Source organism: Callithrix jacchus, chromosome 21, assembly GCF_049354715.1.
Source record: "Callithrix jacchus isolate 240 chromosome 21, calJac240_pri, whole genome shotgun sequence".
NCBI classification, from domain to species: domain Eukaryota; kingdom Metazoa; phylum Chordata; class Mammalia; order Primates; family Cebidae; genus Callithrix; species Callithrix jacchus.
This window is the reverse complement of record NC_133522.1, coordinates 17,055,450-17,079,968: the sequence shown is the minus strand read 5'-3', so window position 1 is coordinate 17,079,968 and position 24,519 is coordinate 17,055,450. Positions and strand designations below refer to the sequence as shown.

General features: G+C 36.8%; 1 protein-coding gene across 38 annotated transcripts in view; it reads left to right on the top strand.

Annotated features, from left to right (window-relative positions):
* The window catches only part of ROBO2 (roundabout guidance receptor 2), a 1,334,178-nt gene that overhangs the window by 1,001,835 nt on the left and 307,824 nt on the right, over positions 1-24,519 (top strand). The gene's annotated exons all lie outside the window — the stretch shown is intronic.

Here is a 24,519-nt window from a genome sequence, read left to right as displayed (position 1 = left end):
ACTTCAGGTCATCAGAATTGCTTTAGTGCCTTTGAGGCTCTTTTCTCAGATGACGATGGTTATAATCCATCTTCTATCAAAGTCTATATTTCTCCATTTAAATTGGGCAGATCAGTCTTCTAGAGACATGACCAAGTCAATGATTTTGATTAGTCTGTGCTCCTTACCCAATATTATAATGCCTGGCAAGTAATTATGTTTCTATTTTTCATTTTAATCTGCTCTTACCATATTGACAATATGGGCAATGGCCAAGTCCATTATGAGCTTAATTGCTTATGTGCCAAGTGTTCGGAAGTTCATCCTTTGAATCTAACAAAAGTAAAAGATGAAGTCACAGAACTCTGGTTCATTTTATGCATACATTATTCTAACTATGGCTAAAGAATTAACCATTCTTTTATATCCTATATTGTTTAACTTCTCCTGTGCCCAGAAATAAGGATTTTTATTAAAGTGACTTCAGTCACTGATGAGGCATACATACAGAAATCTCCCGTTAAGTAAGGGTAGAATTTGTCTTTGGGCCTGCCTAAAGTTTCTGCAAACTGATAACCCAATTGCTCACACTAACTGACAGAACGGCATTGAGTATCTAAATAGTCCAGGCCTTTTTCTGGTCCTCAGAATCTGTCCTTCTGAGATCTATTGGCTGGAAAGTTTATATTACAATTGAATGTGCTATGAGTGAGACAGCTTTAATTGAAGCTTCCGAGGAGGAAAGGAAAATAACAAAGAAGACTCTTTTGTATTGTTTTCCATTATCAGTAATGCTTGGGGTGGACAGTGGTGGTGAATGACAATACGAAACATGCCTTTTATGTAAGACCTTAATATGAAATTATTCAAATGAAGCTCTGGCTATGTCATAATGTCTTCATTCTCCAGGTATATATGAAACAGATTTTAATGGAAGTTGAGTGGCTTCCATTCACTCATTCATATTTGAAAAAGCACTTAGAGAATATGTTGAGAAAGTTGCTTATGCTGTTGATCCTCCTTTTCTGTTGCTGTTCAGTCTGCCCCCAAGTGGCAGAGAGCCTAAGAACCCAAAAAGATAACAACGTGGTCATTCCATGGCTTATGGCTGCAATTGTATGCCTGATTGATTTTTGTTGGTATGCAACAGCTGAACAATTTGAAATTTATCACATAGAATATGAATTCACCTGTTCAAATCATAGCAGTATAATAATTCTTGAAAATGCATCTGTATATTTTAATTCAATACACTAAGTAAATAAGCTTCAAGACATAACAGCCACCATTCCTGAAATAGATTTCTAAAGGCTTACTTGGGGGTCATTTTCTTCCTCCTGCTCTCTTGTTTTAAAACACCTCTCCCCACCATGGCCTTATCCTGGAAGACATTGTTACTCTTGATTTCTAGCAATCACTGTCTGGTATTGTTGAGTTTTAATATTTCAGTGTGATTCAGAACTCTGACCATTTTCAAGTTCTTAGGAGCCCTCTCTTGTCTCATTTTTAAACATGGCCTTTGGGGAATGACAGTGATTGTGACAGATGGTAAAGGAATAAGATTGCACTTTGGCGTGGCTTCTGTCTTTGCCTCTTGATCTTTTTCCACTTTCTCAAGGCAAATTATAGATTTCCTTTTGCCTCTAGAGGGATGCAAATTGCAGTTGCCAGTTATGTGGTTCTTTGTTTCTCTTTCTAGCTCTTAGGGAAAAAAGGGCTCTTATTTAATTAAACATTGTTATTACATTTATTGTTTATGGAGGGTACTGGTTTGTATGTTAACCAAATACCTGACCGGACAGGGGAGAGGACTTGTTAAACTACAGGCAAAAAAAGAAAAAGGAAAAAGAAAAAAACTTTTGTTGAGTTTAAAGGTAGCTTCCCTCTAGTGGCAAAAACTGGTACTTCATTTGTAGACTGCAAGCAATTTTTTTAACAAAAAGTTTCTTTTTGTTATCTCATTTTCAAACATTATCTGATATGTATAATTTATATATCACACATTTTAATGAATGTGTGGCTTGCAACTAAAATTGAGCTTTCTAAAAAGTTTTGAAATTTTTTCAATGATCAAATTCATAATTTTAGGTACACAAAGTAGGCAAGGTGCTTTACTGTTCATTTTGTTCTTCAGTAATCCCATACATACAACTCACAATTCCAAATGAAAGGATTCTAGTTGACTAACAAGATAGTTAATAAAGGGGTTCTGGTTTTTTTCACAGTTTATAAAAGGAGTGTGAAGGAATTTAAAAAGTATAGCATAAATTCAGATTGCTGCACTTCTCTGTTAGTAGAAATATTTTAGGCTGGGCACAGTGGCTCATGCTGGTAAACCCAACACTTTGAGAGGCCAAGGTGGGAGGATCACTTGAGCTCAGGAGTTCAAGACCTGCCTGGGCCACATAGGGAGACCCTGTCTCCACAAAATAATTATGAAATTAGTCAAGCATGGTGGCACACACCTGTTTCCAACTCCTTGGGAGACTGAGATAGGAAGATCACTTGAGCCTGGAAGTTTGAAGTTACAGTGAGCTGTGATTGTGCCACTGCACTCCAGCCTGGGTGGCAAAGAGTGACCCTGTCTAGAAACAAGAAAGAAAGAAAAAAGAAAAGTTTGATAATGGGGAAATTCTATTTAGAGAGAGGTGTTAGAATCACTAGATGGTTAAAATTTAAGTATTAGAATTTAAAAGGCACCAGAGATTAGTTGAATGTTATGGTTTTAACTAGAACTTATTCATTCACATTCATGTAACCACCAAGAAAGGATTTAAGCAATGCCAAGAATATGCTGTAATTTAGACAACGTGCAGGAAATACAAGGCCAACCAAGGCAGGCAAGAGGCAAGTGAACAGAGAACTGAGCAAAGAGACAAGTGCTAATTGAAGTATGTATAACAAACTAAGGGAGAGCACACCAGGGACAAAGTGGCCCTTTGTTTGAGATGGAAGAAAGGACAGTTAAGTACAGAATGTAGGTGTAAACGATCAAGAGTCTGGGCACAGTGCACAGGTGTTTTCTATGCAGATAACACCATGGGAAGTGGTTCTGAGCAATCAGGAGATAATAGGGCTTCAAGTATGGAAGGCTAAAGTGTACAGAGCAGAGGAAGACATGTTGTTAATAACTTTGCTAGAGCAAGTCCTAAGCAGGCAATGTTTTATACCATAATAAATAATGTAATGAGAGAAGATGAGGTTTGCTTCCCCAGGCTCCATGCATGACTATGAATAATCTTATAAATAATAGATTCATTCACAAAACACGAAGATAGTCTAGAATTACCAAATGAAATGATGTTTTTGTGCTTGACTTCTGAACAAACATAGTGTTCCTGGGAAGGAATTGTGTTTGACACTCTATTGTACAATCAGAAAGAGATCTATAATGAAGAGATGCTCAAATTTGAAATATCACTGAGAAAATTTGCTTCAACAGAGGTCTGGTGATGAGAGAATTAAGCATCATCAAAAGCACTTGTTGCATTCTGAAGTCAATTGGAAGTTGTCAGTCCTAATTGGGAGTGGTGCTTATCTAACATAAAGCTTAAGACATTTTTTGGTGGCAAAATTTCACAATTTAAAGGAACATGAAACAAGGTCATGTTTCAAATCCCCATCAAATCATGTAGCGAATTGATGACCAAGACCTGGGCAATTTGTAAGGAAAGAAATTGGGATGCCAGGAGATAAACTGACACTTGTTTAGGTAATATCTACACTTGGTTGGATGGACTATATTTTATAGCTACTTTCCTTCTTAAATATTGTAGTTTCTAAGATCTTTATTATGAAATAAGAATTTAGGTATATATGTTATAACGTATATATTACAATTATAAAGAAAAAGTATATGTAACGACTTTTATCAGACACTACTTGTATCAAATGCAAATACTTGTATCAAATATCCCACTCCCTCCATGTCCATATACATATTTACCACACTGGTTATCATCCATGTTCACTCCCACCTTTACATACTCAAGGATTTCCAACTGCCCAGGACTATGACCTTCATGCCCCAAACATGTTAACCCTTCTTTGTCAATACCCACCTGCTGTTGACTGTTAACTCAAGACCCTGATATCGGTATAAGATGAGATGAAGTTTGTAATATAAGGACCTCCTCTATGCTGATAGAATAACATAATTATTTTGATCTGTGTCTTCTTCCAAAATTAACTGAGACACAAAGCTTTTCTTTAAAATACGTGCCATTTGAGAAAATGTGTGTCAAATGACTTTGTCATTACTTATTCACACCAAGTACATGCTTTTGGATTTTATTTGTGTATAGAGCTAAACTACTATTTGATAAATGTTTGCAATACTGATAACAAATTTCTTGGATAATTGGGCAGTGTTATTCTTGTCTTTTAAAGACGAAACTCTTGAAGATGGTTACAAAGCCCACTGCTTCATCACACACAAACACACATAAACCAACACATACACATAGACACAGACACACCATACACGCATACACAATTTTCAAGCTTTGAAAGGCTCATGTGTAAGACAAAGGGTATTTTCAGTAGGCTTGGAAATCATTTGGCATTTTTGAGAGTTGCCAAACAGCTTGAGATATTTAAAAACATTTTTGTTCAATTGAATTCCAAACATGTATTTCCAAGTACTTTTTTTAGGTCAATTTTTATAACCATGTGTAATTTCAAGAAAATTTAACCCATATGTTTGTTTCTGTTAGTGTATATTCACATTGATTTATAGCACAGATGTAAGTATTTCCCTTAACACTGGTTTATGAAGAGGTTGAGAGAGGCTCCCAATTTGCTGCCTGGGAAAGGCCACAGTGAGACTTTAGATTAATGATCACAGACTGTAACCCAGTTCTAATCTCAACACAGTCTCCATGATAAAAGTCGCAGGGGACTGGCGATAAGTGTTAGCAAAAGATCAGTTCCAGGTACTACAGTATGTTGATGAATGTGTGTTTCTAGCATGGACTCAAAAGATGGAGCTCCGATTGATGACTGTGCAGCACTGTGGGATTGAAGCCCTTAAGTGCTGCTAAAGATCGTTACCAATTGTAATGAAAAACTGCATCTGTGAGTAATGATGCTTGCTGGCAAAATAGGACTGTGACCTGCCAACATATTCCGTTATTTTTTGTGGCATTGAACATGGAAGTAGACTTGTCCTTTTGTGGGGAAAGTAGAAATACAAGTCAAAATACTACCATACTTTACAGTATGAATTTTTTAAACTAGCAAGTGTTTCCTGTAAGCAACTCTTAAAATTAAATGGAAATAGAAAAACTCTAACAAGAACCTCAGATTCAGCCAGTGTGCCACCTTAGAAGTCAGTGATACTCTCCATGGTCAAAATGCTGTAGGTAGGAATGGATAATAACAGGATGTCAGAGTAATTACCAAGTAAAAGGAAATTATAGCTATGACGTAAGGGGGCAGATGCAGGTAATTTTAAAACCAGAATATTTTAGAAATAAGAAATGATTCATAAGTATTGCTTGTGGATGAAAACCGAAAGTCAGATATCACATGCATAATGAAGTTTGACTCTATCCAAATACTTAGAATATTTACAGGGAGAAAATATACTTTCTCCTCCTGAATGCTGTGCCTACAGAGGAAAGAAAATGAACCTGTTTAGTTGAGGGAGAAATCCCAGTGATTGAAGAAGTCAAACAATTTTTGAACTCTGAGAGCCACCCTAGCTGTTCTGCTTCAGGGTTTTGGGCAACATAACAACATCTTTGTGAATGTTACCTTATAGAACGCTAGTTAGACCAGAGCAGACGCAACTGGGGATTTGACAACTCCGCCACACTTTGACTGGGCTGACATTTCCTTAGCAGTAACAAGCTGCTACTGTCTGGTGCCATGGGGGCCCTGGGCTTGATTTAGGAGCACTGACATTGACTGCTTGTTATTTCATATCTTAGAGCTGTCAGGAGGCAACTGATGTCAGCATAAATTACTTGAGAGCTTTGCATCTTGGGAAAAATGTGAATCTCTTGATGTTATAAAATAGCCATCAAATTCTTGGAATTAGGGGGTGGAGATAATTGAGAATGAAAGTTCACCTGGTTTATTGCTACATAATCTTTCGTTTAAAACTTTGTTCACATAAATATGAACTGTAACTACTGGACACATACTAGTTGTACTTAATAAACTACATGCTCATCTAATTCTAACTACAGTTTCTGAGGATAAATAGTGTTATTTTAATTCCACTTTGACAGTACAGATTATACTCCTGGAAGATGGAAAAGCTGGGATGCAAATGCAAATCCACTTCCAAGGTCTGTTCTTTCACCTTGAGTTACATGGTATTTCCTACGGAATTGAAGATCTCAGATTAGTAGAATTTTTTCCTTGAGCTACCATTGAAATTTTTTTTTTAGTTTTAACTTTAAAATGTTGTTCATTTTATTGAGTGAAAATAGCACTTAGCGCCTTGTGTGATCTGATGAATACTCGCTGAATAAACATTGGACTTTTTGTCATCCTCATAGCTTTTCTGGAGTAAGCATGTATCTAATGGAATGATTCTAGTCATAGTGGAGTTGATCAATGACTAATTCTCTTATTACAATACTTATTTTAACACATTCTTTGAGAACTTGAGGAGTAGTGGGTAAATGTGGGGAATTTGATGAGTAGTGAGTAAATGTGGGGAATTTTGTGATTAATAAAGAATATTAGAAGCTCAGAAGCTCTCACAAGTAAGCAAGACATACTTACCAAATTTATGAACTGTGGCTCAGTTTACCATTCTGCTGATCAAATCACTTATTTGAAAATATAGTGATTCTCAAATGTAGCCATTTCTAAAGAATGTATTTGCTTCTTTCTGAAAATCACCTGCAAACCCCAAACCATTTCCTTTTGTAATATTTTCTATATCCATTGATCTTGTTTTGTGTTTTTAAAAGTATAAACTTGTTTATGTTTTTTTGATTAACTTAAAGAATGGCAGATCGTAATTTAATTTCTAGAATGTGTATTTGTATGTGAATGCATTTCTTTTTTTTTTTTTTCAAACAAATTACAAAGATCTAGGGGAATTGTAATTCTCTAATTCGAGCTCAGTATATACCAGTTGAAAGCATTTAGTTGTGATTAAAACAGATTGAAGGAGATAATCCCTCTGAGAAAGCAGCTTCAAATAGCTTAGCAGCGCTTCTTCAGGGATAAGAACAAACACAACACAAGCTAATTCCTGCAGAGTCTCCCTGGTGGTGCTGTAGACGTACCTTTCATTTGTTGTTTTTCATCCCTATTGCGTTCTATTTGAATTCCTCTTCCATATGAATTCTGCTTTAATAATAATCGTTTTCCAAGAAACAACACACAGCCTTTTGTGTTAACTGACACAGGGAGATACACTTCATATGATATTAATAAATAAAGAGTGTGCAGGCAGTTCTCAATTTACAATTGAATGATATTATAAAAGTTCATGGGTAAGTCATAGACAATATAGAACGTGGGATATAATTAATCATAGAAATGTTCTATAAAATTTGGTTTCTTGGTCAGCCCTTCAAAGCCTATTTAACTCATAATGTAGCTGAATATACTTTATGTAACTACTACTAGTACTGTATAGCAGCAGTTCTATGAGAGTGCTTCTAACCAATGTTCTGGTTTCAATATTGGGAAGCAAAACAGCTTTTTCCTTGGGAATGCCTTCATATTTATTTCATTCATAGTGTTTGTCATTTCTAGGATCAGAGAAACTGACAGGTCTGTATCTTCTGGGGGTAGTGTGCTGGAAATAGGAGAAAGAGAAGAATTAGATAAATAATAAGTCATAGAGTGAGACTTTCTTCATTTTCCCATCCCCTTGGAGATGCTGTAAATCCATTTTACAATTTAACACTATGCACTTGAAAACAGGAGCCACACATGGAGAAGGGATGAGTAAAGTGCATATATGGACCCTAACTAACAAAAGCGAAGAAAAGAAAAGAAACTATGAAGGAAATGCCCAATGACAATAGGCAAAGAAGTTACAACTCCTTTGGCCAAGCTCAGTTGAAGATAGAAATGGTACAGATTTCATGCTCCTGGATATTAGGTGCATATGGAGCACTGAAATTACAAAAACTATGTTGAGTACCTACCCTTAACGATTATATTTAAAAAAAACTGAAGATGAGTGGCCAGGTGTGGTGGCTCATGCCTGTAATCCCAGCACTTTGGGAGGCCTAGGCGGATTGATCACCTAAGGACAGGAGTTTGAGACCAGCCTGGACAACATGGTGAATCCCCATCTCCAGTAAAAATACAAAAAATAGCCAGATATGGTGACGTGCACCTGTCGTCCCAGCTACTTGGGAGGCTGAGGCATGAGAATTGCTTGAACCCGGGAGACAGAGACAGAGGCAGAGGTCGCAGTGAGTGGAGATCATGCCACTGCCCTCCAGCCTGGGTGACAGAGCGAGACACTGTCTCACCAAAAAATTAACATTAGAAATGTTCCTGTTGTACTTACCCCCTTCTTCTCCTTCCCCACTTCCTCCACACCCCTCTGCCCCTGTCACTTCCTCTTCCCTAGCAAAATTGCTTCAAGCATTTTCCTTCCTGCTGCATCCATGATGTAGTGATGATGAGGCACAGAGTACATTACTATAAGTACCTGTTGAATTGAGTAATTAACTAAATGCTACCATAGAGTTTATCAATAAAGTTTAGACCAAATTATGGAGGGATTTTTATTTTAAGACACAGGAAAAGTTTGTTACATAAAGTTTTGTAAGCTGGAGCAACAACACACAAACTAATATTCTATAGAGACTTCATAGCAAGCCAGAATTTATTGACTACCAGCATCGAACCAAACCTAAAGTTTTAATCTAGCTTTTTCATACAGACCACCTGCCAGCACTCGTCATTTTTGTATATGCTCTTTGCTGTGCTATTATGTAGTGATGGATCTGCTGTTATAATTTATAGTAATGATGATGGGTTGGCATGAACAATAATGGCATATGTTAAAAATGTAAGAGAGCATCTCAATGCAATAAAAGAGATAGATATAGTTCAGAACCTTTCGACATTGCACTGCCCTTGTTAATGTTTCACAGCACTTTATACCGTGAAAAAAAACACTTAAAAAGAAAGTGGCATAAAAATAGCATGTAAAGTGTTACTCCCACATGCTGTTCTTGGTCTTTGGCATGCCTGTTTTCCCCACATTCTTCAAAAATGACAAGAATGCATCCCATCTGATACATCCTGTGAAAAATTTAAGAGCGTATTTGAAAACACAAAATACTGTTTTCATAAACTGCTGAAATCTGTGATAGTTTGGCAGTAATCACAGGAACAATGCCGGAACAAACTTTTAATTTCTTCCTTTCCTTGCATTCTCTTGTCAAATCCACTGCACTTCCCTATTCTGTATTGCTTTCTGATGCTTTGATCCAAGTCTCCCTAAAACACACATGTTACTGCCTAAACAGAGTTTAACAGTTGGATTTTCCCCATTAAATTAATAGTCTAATGTTGATATTGATATAGTCTTTCGTGGATAGAAAGAGACAATCTGAAGCCAATTTAGCATTGAGTAAATTAGTAACACAGCTTTTAAGAAAAAGATGAATGATGGAATGGGCAAAACCAAATGTCAGGCGAATATATGTGGCTACAATTCTATCAAGACAAGAATTGGCAGAACTCTGGAAACTTCTGTTTCTATTTTTATTCTCCCATACTTTGGAATTTAAGAGTCACTCCTTGTCTCCATGGCAAAACGTAGCAAATGCTGTTTTTTCTAGTGTTTAGGCTAATGAATTAGCATGCTGACCCTTGGTTATACGGAGTACCTTCACGGTAAGAGTGATCCTGTGCCATTTATGAAGCATAAGCATCACACCTGGCAGCTTTTTGCCAATAAGCATATTAAAAATAAATTCCTAAAGAAAGAGTCCCGGGTAGTGACAGTGATACTGTAGTGACTTCTTCAGCCAGCTTTGGCTAGAGCATTTATCTTAATTCTGATTCTCGGCTGCCCTGTGCCTCACATTGTGTCTGTAGTTCCCGCAATAGGAGGAGAAGTGCATTCATTAAATTCGTACAATCTAAGCATTCAGACAGACTACATGCTTCCTTGGAATATACCTACTCTTGACCAGATTACAACCTGTTTCTACTTTTCCTATTATGTGAGGGAGGCACAATGACAGAAACGATGGTACTAATACCTACGTATGCTTACTATATTTGACACATATAATCTCATTTAGTTCTCACAGTCCTGAGCTGTGTCATTTCTAGGATCAGAGAAACTAACAGATTTGTATCTTCTAGGGGTAATGTGCAGAATTGTTGCATAGGTACACAAATGGCAATGTGGTTTGCTGCCTCCATCCCCTTGTCACCTACATCTGGCATTTCTCCCCATGTTATCTCTCCCCGACACCCCCGACTGTCCCTCCCTTGGCCCATCCCTAACAGACCCCAGTGTGTGATGCTCCCCTCCCTGTGTGCATGTGTTCTCATTGTTAAACACCTGCCTATGAGTGTTTGGTTTTCTGTTCTTGTGTCAGTTTGCTGAGAATTATGGTTTCCAGATTCATCCATGTCCCTACAAAGAAGACAAACTCATTTTTTATGGCTGTATACTATTCCATGGTGTATATGTTCCACATTTTCCTTGTCCAGTCTATCATTGATGGGCATTTAGGTTGGTTCCAAGTCATTGCTATTGTAAACAATGCCGCTATGAACATACATGTGCATGTGTCTTTATGATAGAAAGATTTATAATCCTTTGGGTATATACCCAGTAATGAGATTGCTGGGTCAAATGGAATTCCTATTTCTAGGTCCTTGAGGAAGCACCACACTGTCTTCCACAATGGCTGAACTAGTTTACACTCCCACCAACAGTGTCAAAGTGTTCCTATTTCTCCACATCCTCTCCAGCATCTGTTGTTTCCAATTTTTTAATGATCACCATTCTAACTGGCATGAGATAAAAAAATTTAAAAAAAAAGAAGGCCAAAGTGGGTGGATCACTTGAGGCCAGGAGTTTGAGACAAGCCTGGCCAACATGGCAAACCTTCTTTCTACTAAAAATACAAAAATTAGTTTGGCGTGGTGGCGCATACCTGTAATATTAGCTACTCAGAAGGCTGAGGGAGGAGGATGGCTTGAATCTGGGAGGTGGAAGTTGCTGTGAGCTCAGATTGCACCGCTGCACTCCAGCCTGGCTGATAGAGCGAGACTTTGTCTCCAAAAATAAAATAAAGATTATATTTATACTCGAATAGCAGTCAGTTATGAATAAGCTCAGAAGGTGCAGTAAAGAAGCCTGTATAGAGAAATGAACAGAAACAGAATTTTATGATATGTGTTCAAGGGATTATCAGAAGGTCCCTTCGGAGTGGACAACTCAAGGAATAACATTTTGGTGGGAAGTTTTACAAGGTCTTCCAAGGCAGGCAAAGAAATGTGGGTTATGATCTTACCACATTATGTATGCTTTGCTTATTTATCATTGCAGTATGTTACTAAACACTGTCTTAGCCTCTTTCAGTAATAATCTTTGTTTATGTGGTAAAGTATTAATTGTTTTAACTGTTAGCAATTCTAAGTTCCAACATAAAACAGTCAAGTGAAATGGTTTCTCCATATTTGATTGAGTTGATTCATCCATTTTTAAAGAAAATATAAATCATATACTATTCAATATGATGTAGACTGTGTCACTCAGAGTGAAAAAGTTACCTTTGTCTTCCATAATTTGAGAATGTGCTGTTGAATTTGCCGAGAAAAGAGCCCTGAGGCATTAACAGTACACATTCTCCAATCTAGATCTCAAAATGGTCCGTAGATGTTTAGGGTATGACAGAAAAATATTAAGTCTATTAAAATGGTAATTACTGTGTTTCTTGCTTCCTTGTACCCTGCACTGATCATTACATAAAGAGGACTCAAAATCTAAACTTTGTGTTTAGTGAAAGTGCCAATGTCTATGTCTGAATTCATAAACGCCATCTTAAGAACCAGGCAATTCTGTTTACTGCCTAGTGCCTTAGGGGGATTGTTTAATGAGGATATGTGAAGCCTTTTACAGTTTATTGGTGATGACATTTTGAGGACACTTGCAGTGGGGTAGACGAAAAAACAATAAAGCTGGGTATTTTCTTGGATGTGGTTTATGTGCCCCAGAGTGTTGTATCAGATTTCATCAGTAATCAAATTTCTGCTTGATAGGAAAAACAAAAACAAAACCTTTTTAGCAACTTAATTTCATATATTGAAGTCAAAGGAAAAAAATACTTGCAAATCCGATATCTGAATTTTCTAAGATTCAAAGAATTTCAATTTTTCTAATTATTCAGTTGAATTAAAGGTTACTACCACTGTTTTTACAAGGTTGAAATGCCTTTTTTTTTTATGATGGAGTCTTGCTCTGCCACCCAGGCTGGAGTGCAGTGGCATGATCTCAGCTCACTGCAACCTCCTCCTCCCGGGTTCAAGGGATTCTCTTGCCTTCGCCCCTGAGTAGCTGGGATAACAGGTGCATGCTACCATGCCCAGCTAATTTTTGTATTTCTAGTGGAGATGACATTTCACCATGTTGGTCAGGCTGGTCTCAAACTTCTGACCTCAGGTGATCCACCCACCTTGGCCCCCAAAGTGCTAGGATTACAGGCCTGAGCCACTGTGCCTGGCCCGAAATGCCTATTTTTTAGATGTGGTAGTGTCATAACTGTAGATATTCTTTGTATTCTGTACTTAAAAACCCTGAAATGGCTTGAGGCAGTTCTACAGCAAAAATTAGATATGTAAGTCTATCAGATAATAATTTTTATATTGTATATTATATTCATATGTATAATGTATTTTCATGTCTATTGCCTGATACTTTCAAAATGAAAAAGTAATTGAACAATGTATTTTTTTTCTGTAGCCTTTGTTTTCATTGGAACCTTTTGTGACCAACTTGTACTTCTTAAAATTATAAGACTATGGCACAACCCTATGGTGGAATGTGAGCATCAGGGACTGTTGAGGCGGGCCAGTGTTGGTGTGTCTTCATGATGGGTCTGGTCCTCATCCCTGTAGGAACCTTTTACAGAGGTAGTGTTATGAAGTGTGTGGTTAAAGGTTCTGGAAATGCGCTTTGTAGACTTGAACCCGACCCCATCAATTTCTTAGTGTGTATAGCTACATAACACACAGTTGGGTATGTTGTTATGTAATCTCAGTATGTTACATGATTTAGTGTGACACAGTTACGTAAGTTATGCACATTACATATCACAAATAACTACATAACATACAGGCTTGACATAACTTAAATATTATGTACCTAATGTATACTTAGTACATAAAAGTTGCATAATAGACATATTTGGGTACTTAGGCATTAGCTGCAAAAGGTGTAGTACATATTTGTCCCTGCTTGGGTTATCATTATAATAAAAACATAATGTTTGTAAATACTAATGTATAACACAAAATCGATAACCAGCATAAGTTGCAGTTGTTAATATTAATGTTAGTACTCTGTAATCATCTGAAAAGTGCTTGCTGAATACCCCCAGATTTAAAGCAGAGAGAACTAGGGAGACTTCATACAAATTTTACCCAGGTAATAGAAAACCTGAATGCCCTTCCTCACTTTAAGCAGGAGATGTGTGTGATGATTTGCTCTTCTGGAAACATTTCTGGTTGGTGTTAAGTGCAATCTACTGAATTTTGTATCCTGGGTTTCTCTTCTCTATACTTTGTACAGATACCTCTCTCTCCCTAAGAAGAATTATTTGACAGGATACAATGTGTGCAATTATGGTTATGCTAGCATAAGCCAGTTATTATAACAGATTTAGTTGAAGTTTGGCTATATTCCGGCCTCAGTCCTTATATTAACCATGAAGAGGTTATAGCTTTAGATTTGTTGATTCAACCATGCATTAAGATGATGTCGCATCCACCTTAATTAAACCTGGGTGTTCCTAAATTTCCTTAGACATTCCTTTTACCGTATTTCTAATGTTACTCTTAGGAGGGAAGCTTTCTACGTCTATTCAGTTGAAATGGTAAAGAATCCTAGATTTTGGTTCCATTAGATTGATTACTAGAAGAGAATGCATGTATAGATGCTTTTAAGTGAAAGGATCTGTGTGAATAAAAATATCTGCCTATATTTTTGTTATAAATCAATGATTTAAATTTTAATGCACATGTTCATGAAGAGAAGTATATTTATTATTATAATAAACATTAAAAAGCCATCGCTCATGAAAGCAAACCTGGCAATAAGTTTTGACTCATGTGCCTGCAGCCTAGCATTACATATGCCTAATGTTTAGGAATGTGTGTCCACTATATTGTTTTAACCATCTGCAATGAAATGTGTTATACAAAACAAAGACTAATTGGTATAAACTAATTCTTTGCTTCAGTGATAAGGATCATCACCCTATGTTATTTAGAGTAATTATTTATAGCTTGGGTTGGGATGGACAATTTTCAGGAGCAAAATATATACTTTGTTTCTATTTTATTCTGAAATGGGGATGGAAAGGGTATTAATCCAGCATTAAAAAGGGCGAGGCAACAAGCTTCCCTGATTGGAGTGTAGGTCTCAAGCATTCTACTGATGATTTCATTCAGATTGAGTAAGCTCGCTCCTTCCTTCCTTCCTTCCTTCCTTCCTTCCTTCCTTCCTTCCTTCCTTTTTTTTTTTTTTTTGTTAAAGTCATACTCTTAATACCTATTCTGTTCACACCTATACACCTACACCTTTGGGTAAATGTTCTTTTTTTTGAGACGGAGTTTCACTCTTGTTACCCAGGCTGGAGTGCAATGGCGCGATCTCGGCTCACCGCAACCTCTGCCTCCTGGGTTCAGGCAATTCTCCCGCCTCAGCCTCCCGAGTAGCTGGGATTACAGGCACCCACCACCATGCCCAGCTAATTTTTTGTATCTTTAGTAGAGATGGGGTTTCACCATTTTGACCAGGATGGTCTCGATCTCATGACCTCGTGATCCACCCGCCTCGGCCTCCAAAAGTGCTGGGATTACAGGCTTGAGCCACCGCTCCCGGCCGGGTAAATATTCTTAATAAAACTAACAGGGACTTCTCTCCTGATCCCTAAATGAATTCAACCTCTCTGGATAAATCCACTCTGGACTGGTAGATAAAAAGTGATCATTTCAGCGCTGTATAAGCAGCACGTGGATTAGGTAGATAGCCAAAGAAACAATAGGGTGGCCAAAGATGTTGAGGGAACAAAGGCTGAACAGAAAGTGAGAGGAGGCCGAAGAGACTTATAAGTCATGTAAGTCTGCTTGGGCACTAATGGCCTACATGAAGCTGAATATCATCTTTAATGACATCTTTGGTGTACGGGTCCCGGATTGCCTGTGCTTGGCTTTGGGCACTGATTTTCTTTCCTCGTACAATCCAATCCATTAAATGTCTGCTATAGTTTTTCTGGCTTGAAGAGAAGTTTTGTTTGTTTGCTTGTTTGTTTCTTTTGGCCTAGGCCCAGTCCCAGGATAAGATGAAGCATACACTACTTTCATTTATTCATACATCACATATATGCTTCTCTCAACCTTCTCTCCCTTCTTCCCTGTGCTCCCTGACAAACACGGGCACTTCTAAAGCTCTAGGATATCCCTTACCGTAAGACAAACTTCCTGGCAGAAGCAGAGCCAGTAGCTCCCTGGTAGTGCTTGGAGGAGTGACAGATACTTTTAAGACTGACAGAAAAAAAGAAAATCGACACAAGTTCTTTTCCAGGAACAGTATATATATATATGTGTGTGTGTGTGTGTGTGTGTGTGTGCATATATATGTGTGTGTGTGTATATGTGTGTGTGTGTATATATATATGTGTGTGTGTGTATATGTGTGTGTGTGTGTGTGTGTGTATATACACACACACACATATATACATATACATACATATATGTATATATACTGTTCCTGGAAAAGAACTTGTGTCGATATTCCGTATGTTAGTGAGACAGAAACCTGCTGCTAAGGTAGCAATTATTAGGTCTTATAATTGAGATTTACTGTGGACCTGAAAACTCTTACAGTCCATAAGAGAATTCCCTGTATAATAGTAGGAGCAAGATGCGTGCCCATTGTAAGGTTATCTATATCATTCAATTTGACATTTTTAAGTCTATTGCAGTAGGCAAGAAAGGGATACCTTTGCAAAGCTACTGATTACCAAAACTGAAAGAAGTTAAAACTTGATGTGGTAATTTGGTGTTCTCTTCAAAGGTTAAGTACACATATTATTAATATACACGTAGTTTATGCTTTTAACATATCAGATCAGACTTTACACCTGGAAAAATTGTAAAGGCAAAGGTCAGGGTAGGGTACAGTGGCTCACCCCTGTAATCCCAGGACTTTGGGAGATCCCTTGAGGACCAGAGCCCAAGACCAGCCTGGCCGACATGGTGAAACCTTATCTCTACTAAAAATACAGAAATTAGCTGGACATGATGATGCATGCTTGTAATCCTAGCTACTTGGGAGGCTGAGGCACGAGAATCCCTTGAACCCGGGATGTGGAGGTGATGGTGAACCGAGATTGCATCACTGCACTCCAGCCTGGATGACAGAGGGAAACCCCGTCTCAAAAACCAGCCAAACAAAAAAAGACAGAGGTTAAAAAACATCTATATGTTCATCCATAGACATAGCTGTACCTATGTTCTTTAACTTAATTATAAAACAAACATGATAGTATTTAGTTTGCCAAGATGCAAAGATTTTCCACTTCTATTCACCCACCTAGGGTGGCTTCTTTACTATAGTCAATTTTACTGAGCCCGTTCAAAATTGACCTATCTCCTACTTGGGTCTGCATATGATTATAAATAATAGCTTTCACTTACCGAGTCATTATTGAACACAAAGCACACGAACTGTTAGGTTATTCTCTGATTTGGAGTAGACATCAAGAAGAAAAAGGAAACGCAGAAAATAATTTATAGTGATTTATTGAATGGCAACTGAGCCTGACTCTATTTTAGACAAGGCAACTTTGGTTTTGAAGAGCTGACACTATGATAGAAGAGAGAGACATCCACTAAAGATAAGCAACGCAACATTGTTTGCTGCTAACTGAGTCAGTTAATGATGCCCTAATGGTTTGATGGGGGAAAAAAAAACTCAGAAATTAAATGTAGAAATTGTGAGACTGGAGGTAGATGCAAGGTACTGTAAACAAAAGAGAAACTTTATGAACAGCCTTTTAAGAGCATAGAGCTGAGTGATTCCAGTAACTGTCTGAGAAAGTCAAGAATGGCCTCAGAGTGATGGTTTTTGAGATAGGATAGCGAATGGGCAGAAATATGCCTGGTGAAGAAAAAAAGGATAAACAAAGGGTCCTACTTGCACAAATGCAGTTTTCAAAGGCTTCCTGTGGACTTTGTAGGTAAACAAAGAGCCAAGCTTTCAGGTGCACGGTCTACAGAGTATCCCATTATGGAAGGTGAGACTGAATAGTTAGACCAAAGGCAGAGTGAAAAGGACCCCTCAGGTTCAGCAAAAGATTGTAACATTTATCCAACGAGCAACACGAAGTCAAGAAGGACCTGTTTGTCTACTAGTTTTCCTTGTTCTCTCTCTCTCTCTGCTTCCCTTTCGAACTTCTTATTTATTTTAGCCCATCTCTTTCTAGTCTTCCTCTTTCTTTTGCTTATAAATAAAGGATGATCCTTTCAATAGTAGTGTGGTGGATGGACTGGGATTGGGGGAGATTATTCGTGTGTTGAATAGTTAAAAATTTTAGTAATATGTTATGAGGGAATTAATGAAGGCCTTCCATAATAAAGTAGCTGATAAAAGCAGATGGCATGAATTTCCCCTACAGTCTTGTATGGCAAAGGCAGGAAAGATCTCTGTTTCCCCTCCCTAAGCCTGGTGTATCACACCAATGCCTGACACCAAACAGGCAGACTGTGAAGTGTTATTGTTTTCCAACAAACAAACACCTGTAAATAATGCATAGTTTCTATTTTGTGATTCTGAATGAATTGGTGATGACTTTTTCAAGGCCAAATACAAAGTATGTGTAAAATAGTGAGGGAAAAAGGAACAGGCAAGTTTCACTTTTGGGCTGCTAAATTTGGTATGTCTCCAGGATAAATTAATGTCTATATTTGACAAATACCTGGAAATAAATTCTAGAATAAGGGAAAGAAGAAAACCCCATCTACAAAAGATGAAGTTTCATTGCAATTTTTATAGAACAGGTAATGTAAAGGGTTGGTTCCATGTTAGGAGGAAATAAATTGTTCACTTGCTGAACATCACCAATTTCTAGCTGTTAGAAAGTCAGTTCATATTTCTAAAGAGACGCTGTCACAAAGATATATTTGGAAGCCTTCAAATGTCTTTTTGTTCTTTTAAAATTAGCATTTTGAGTTTTCCATTCTTAAGGCAGCCACAATGATCAAAAAGTAATCTCTTCTTTAGACAGAAAATTTTTTTCTCTAAGAAAAATTCCATCTCTTCCTCAAGATTAGCCCCCAAATATTAAACTTGGGCTAAAGCAGCCAATTCTGTTCCTGACGATGACCAAAAAAGAAAATGGAGAGTTTGTTTTATTAAAGGCTACTCAAGTCCAAAAATTTTTGTTTGATCTCTCAAAATTTATGTTGTTCACAATATTTTTCAAAAAATACTATAACAACAAAACATTGATTTGGATTAAAATTATATGTTTCTTATATTGTTAGTTCATTTTATTTGAATGTAATAGTTAAATCACAAGTTGCATATCTTGCTCAAAAATAAGCTATTGTTTTAGGACTACATACAATGTTAAATGAGAACACTACAAAGCTAATTAATTCTGGAATTACATAAACATCCCCTAATCTTAGTATTAAATTGATTTATTTTAGGAACACATTTCTAAAATTAGGGAAAAAGTGTTTTGAATTGCCTTCCAGTATGAAATAGTAAAGATTTGTAAATGTATGCATAATCAGTAAAATCATTTTATTAGTCAAGCTTCTGTTTCCTTGGCAGAAAACATTCCAGCTTGGCTCCACAAGCCAGCATAACCACACCTGTTGCAGTAAATAATAAATCTGAAAGTATTGATTGACATTTAATTTCAGCATCCTCGAAACATTCCATGGAACTTTCTATTTCCAATAAATAACTATGATCGTTAATAATATGCTTGGGTAAAACAAAGAAAATGAGGTTATTTCTTTTCAGTTATAAAGCTAAGTTTTAGAAAACATCAGAGAAGGGGTCCAACAGATCTATTTTTAATATTCAATACAAGTTAGAGCTCATATTTTATTTTGGTCCAGGATTAAAACAAATTTTGCTTGGAGATAGTATTTTACTTCAGCCTTTCCACATTGGGACTTTTCTACTTCTCATTGTTTGTGATGCTTTTCTAGAAGGTGCACTTTGTTTTTTTAGCTAACATCTGCTCCTCTCTTGTTCTGGTGACACTTTCAACATGTGGTTGCTCTGAGATTGTTCATGAGATCTGACAAGATCACCAGGACCTTACTTGAGAGTGGTCAAAAAGAATGAGTTTTGTGAAGACTCCGCTCATGTTTTTCTGAAAAATGACCTTCAAGATAAAATACAGAAAGCAAAACTCAGTAATTTGGTTGATGCAAAGCAACGAGACAATGTTGTGGCAATTATTTTTAAATTACTGATTAAACTTTATAAAATGAAAAGATTTTTTTTTAAGGCAGACATAGGTCTTTAAGGAATCACAGAGTGCCGTTATTGAATTAAAATATTAATTTGAACATATTTTTCAAATATGCTTCAAATTCTAAGTATCTGCAATCACAAATATTCAATGTTTTTAAAGATGCTTATATAATATGTAGGCATACATCAAGAAAATTAGTAGGATTAGATATTGCTACGAGCAAAGCAATGCCCTTTTCCTAGCTATTGCTTTCCGATTGAGTAAATTATTAAAATAATTGTTTGAACTTATATTTTACTCATGGTTGAGGCTAGAATAATAAGCCAGTGTATTGATAGTGTTGATTTGTTTTGGAATTATGTATCTGATAATAGAAACACCTCTAGAAGCAAGTTCCCTGATGACATCTCAAATGATTGTTTAATTTTCCATAGTAGAAGGGTATCATGGTAGAAAGAATAACAAACAGAGCTGCTTTCAGACAAGGAACAATTTATTTAAATTATTTTCTTTTTAGTTAATTATTTCTAATATATTTATTTTGAAGGAGATGAAGATATTAAGAAAGCTTTTTTTTATTTTTTGGTAAATGATAAAAAAAACCTAACACTTTTTAAAATCACATATACGTATATATATGTGTGTGTGTGTGTGTCTATGTGGCTACTTCAACCACATGGAACAGAATATGTATATAGGAAATTTTGATGAGACTTGCATCTGTGGACAACATCAGTGTGCCTAAAAATGCAAGCAATGATCTTGGTCAGTATCGCCTTTAAATCATCCATTTAATGAAAGAAACATTGTTTTTTGGTTTTCTCAATCTTTGGGTAGCCTTTTAAAATCCGTATCATCTTCAGATCTGCAAACAGCCATTATTATCATGGCCTTTTCATAGAACTAAAACATATGTCTACAGGGAATGATGACCTTCCCATGAATTAGTGGCTTCAGGCATCATAATATATGTTTTAAAAAGAGTGGCTAGCAAATACCATGCAAACATTTTGTAGGGTTTTTTTATCCCTTTCCACTTCAATGCATTTATTTGAAAACTGCTTATTTGCCTGAGTATGCCCTGCTGGCAGCATTTTTATACCAGATAGCTACTTTTTATTGTGGATGCACATCATGTATAACAGCTTTATTTGATGGCAAATGAGATGCCCCAAGTTGCAAGCTTTCGATAAACATATCTGAATTGTTCAATTTCCTTCTCATTGTATAATTTCCACCCTGGCCCTTTGCCTGCTGATATTCAGATAAAGATTTCATTCAAGTCATTTTCAAAACAGTCCTGTGTTCTTTGCTATCATAAGTGGTAAGATTGCTCAATTCATATTAGCCATAATACAAGTGCTGCACAGGTTTCTATCAGATACTTCCAAAATCATTTCTTTGTCATGAATGGTAACGAGAATAATAAAATAATGCCTCTGGTTGGGTTTCCAAACACTGGTGGTTTATTAGCAATAGAATTAGTAATGCGAACATGAAAAGTCACTTTTCTAAGGAACATAATTTAATGAATTATTTTGTTTCCTTTTCTTTCATGTGTCCTAACATGGATTTGGAAATTATGATTGCTGATTGATTCCAAATGACTTGGGCTTTTGTTTCTCAATTAGGTAAGTGATTCTGATTCTTTGATATTCTAAGAAGTCCATGGTTGTATTTTAAAATGAACATGCACTGCCAATTTGCACTGTTGAATTTTCTGGCAAAATAGGGTAAAATTGAACATATGACAAATCATCATCTTCAGAAGTATACTTCAGATCTTTTTCATTAGTTGGCATGGAAAACAGACTAACAAGAAGACCCAGTTTGCGCTGTACCTAATCACAGGAACCATATGTTCAAAATCAAATAAGCCCTTTTCAGGGGCTAGCTTTTGGTTTTTAAAGCAGCTTGGTCAGATTTTGCGCATCAAGTTCTAGGTCATACTAGACGATTTACTAATCGTATTACTGTATGACTTACCCAGCTATAAGAATGCATTTCATATGGCAGCTAGTAACGGCTTGATACACAGTAATTAGCTAACAGTTTTCCTGATCTCAGAGACACTAGGCGGAAAAGAAGCTTAGCTTTAGATTCTGTGGTATCGTCACTTGTAGAGTTGGGATCAGCAGTCTGTGGGCCAGATCTGACCAACTATGAGTGAAGAATGCTCTTGACAGTTGTTAATCGTTGACCAAAAAAATCACAAGAAAAATAATATTTCATACTGTGTGAAAATAATGTGAAATTCAAATTTTGCTGTTCAAAAGTAAAGTTTTACTGGAACATAGCCATGCTTGTCTCTTCACATATTGTCTATTGCTGTTTTCATACCACAATTGTATGGCCCACGAATCCTAAAACATTTACATTCTGGCCCTTAACAGAACAAGTTTACTGACTCCATTGCTTGAGCACCAGCATGTAAGAGGTTAATTCCCTGAACCTCTTACTTTGGAGATACTATTAGAGCAGAGGTGAAATCATTATATAGCTGACCTTTTCTTCAGTCACAAGGGAATCCACCATATCTAAAATGACCAGGTCAGAACAAATGGAAGAACAACCTTGACTGTAGATTTAAATTTTCCTGAAACAGTCTTTTACATAGTTATATTTCTCGTACATTTTAAGCTCTACAACATTGAACCCATTAAGTCTAATTTATTTTACTGCTAGCAGGTCTTCGAGCTTGCCCACAGATATTCAAAGTCCCATAGTTGATGGGAACTGGGGAAGTGACATTTTGTGGCTAGTGAAGCAGCAACACATTGTATAATGAAAAGTAATATCCTCAAACTTTTAAATAGTCCTCAAGGCTCTGTGTCACCAAAGAGAATACTAGCATTCTATAGGCATTGCCTGTTCTGAGTTATATTTGACCATGTTGGAAAAGTGTAATATTCATTCCTGTAATGTAGCTTAGCATCTAAAACAACACAAGCAAGTACAGTTGTGCTTTTTGGAATAGATTTCGCAGAATTTTTCAGAGGCCACATGGAGCGTGAGTGGTTATATACATATTCTAATTTTAAAAACTTTAAAAATAATTATACATATATTGTGGTTCTTTTCATGTTGGCATTTATCAGAAATAGATGCATTTGTAGTTAGATAAAGAAAGAAATAAAAGAGAACAAAGAAAGCATATTCTTGGGATATGGCAAGAAAGAGCAATGTAGAAATTGCTGGATATTAAGAATATGCATTATCTTCTAGGTTTAGGCCACTGGGAAATAAAGCTTCCGTGCGTGTATTTGATGTATAATGACAGGCACAAAGAAAAAGGCAAATATACTATAGATATTCTAGTACGGTACAATTATACACTATGTATTGTAACCCTTTTCATGAAAATTTGACATTACTGCACCTCAGATAGAAGCAGCAGGAATCACCAGGGAAAGAACAGCTGGATGCTTTATTAGGTTTTATGTTGTACATAAGGAGACCGTGTTTTCCATTGTCAGCGTGTAAAAGAAAATGAAAGCTCTGGGCATCATTAAAGCCTCGCAAGCGTAAGATGTGTCAGCTCCATCCTCTCAACACCTGGATTGAAAGCACAGTGTGAGGTCACTGTAAAACAAAAACAGACCACCGGCTCTGGTTGGAAGTCCAAGAGTTGATTTTTAAAAATAAAATAATCCATAATTGTTGCAGAGAGAATTCTTCCTTTGTAACTAGATGGTTACATGTATGGACATAAACTTATATGTCTACCTGAAGACATTCTCTATAAACTGCTCCTGAATATCTTTTCCCCGCACGTTAAGGGGCTCTATCTAGGAGGCTTCTTGGAGTCAGAGAGCTAGAAGGCTCCCCATTTGCGGGCATCACGATATTGTACTTTTGATGAACATTTCTCCCTGGCTTTTCATTTGCCTCCTTCTGTGGAACCATTTTTGTTGACACCCCCCACCCAGCACTCACATGATATTCTCACTGGTGTGATCATTGTGTCCCTTGTTATAAGTACGTTGATGTTGGAGCCATATTACCTTATACCTTTGTGTATTCTGCAAAGCTCATCACTGCGTTCCTTATATTGCGGTTGCCTTTAAAGTGCTATATTAGTTGGCTGAGACTAGTGCAACAAAATACCATAGGCTAGGTGGTGTAAACCATAGACATTAATGTTTTCACCTTCCTGGAGGCCGCAAGTCTGAGACGGGGTACAGGCATGGCCAGGTTCTGGCAGGGTCTGTCTTCCTGGCTTGCAGATGGTGCCTTTTCTCTCTGTGTTCATGTGGAAGAGGAGATAGATAGATGGAGAGAGAGAGAGAGAGAGAGAGAGAGAGAGAGAGAGAGAGAGATCTTTCTTATAAGACCATAATCTTATTGGATAAGGGTGTTGCCCTTATGACCTCATTTAGCTGTAATTATTGCCTAAAGATCCTATTGTCACATTGTGGGTTATGGCTTTAACATGTAAATTTGAAAGAATATAGTTCAGTCCGGATCAAGTACCTTTAACAGAAATTAAGTTACATAATCGGAAGAGAGGACTGAATATTTTTCTGTTCACATGAAGTATGTATAAGAGCTCTTTGCCTATAGTCTTTAGCCACCTCTGTTTCCTCCAAGCGTTTCTCATATAAAATCTAGTAAATATAAAAATGTGTTTCAAATGTGAAAGGAGGTTCTATGGCCTGGTGCTAATCTCTACTCTTATCATCTTAAAAAATATACAAGAGACTTACCATTGATTTAATTAATCACTCAGTAATCCACTTATTTATGTATTTAACATTGATAAGTTGCCCGATCATATGCAGGAGAGACACAGACCAAGGGGCTTAGGAGCTAAAGAATGACCTGACAACATTGTCCCCTTTAGGAACTCCTAGGTGGC